At 52.4% G+C, this 378-nt stretch overlaps 1 protein-coding gene across 1 annotated transcript in view; it reads left to right on the top strand.

Moving 5' to 3' along the window:
- The window catches only part of ace2 (angiotensin I converting enzyme 2), a 17,482-nt gene that overhangs the window by 12,944 nt on the left and 4,160 nt on the right, over window positions 1-378 (top strand). The window lies entirely within an intron of this gene.

Genomic DNA, 378 nt, shown 5'->3' with positions numbered 1-378 from the left:
ATGCAGACGACAGCCTCTTTACGCGAGCAAAAGCCTCTTTACGTAAGAGACAGCCTGTTTACGCAGACGACAGCCTCTTTACGCAGACGACAGCCTCTTTACGCAGACGACAGCCTCTTTATGCAGACGACAGCCTCTTTACGCGAGCAAAAGCCTCTTTACGTAAGCGACAGCCTCTTTATGCAGACGACAGCCTCTTTTTGCAGATGACAGCTTCTTTTTGCAGACGACAGCTTCTTTATGCAGACGACAGCCTCTTTACGCAGACGACAGCCTCTTTACGCGGGCGACAGCCTCTTTACGCAAATGACAGCCTCTTTACGCGAGCAAAAGCCTCTTTACGCGGGCGACAGCCTCTTTACGCGGGCGACAGCCTCT

This window comes from Nematolebias whitei, chromosome 2, assembly GCF_014905685.2.
Source record: "Nematolebias whitei isolate Nwh7 chromosome 2, NemWhi1, whole genome shotgun sequence".
Lineage (NCBI taxonomy): Eukaryota > Metazoa > Chordata > Actinopteri > Cyprinodontiformes > Rivulidae > Nematolebias > Nematolebias whitei.
This window is presented reverse-complemented; position numbering and strand designations above follow the sequence as displayed.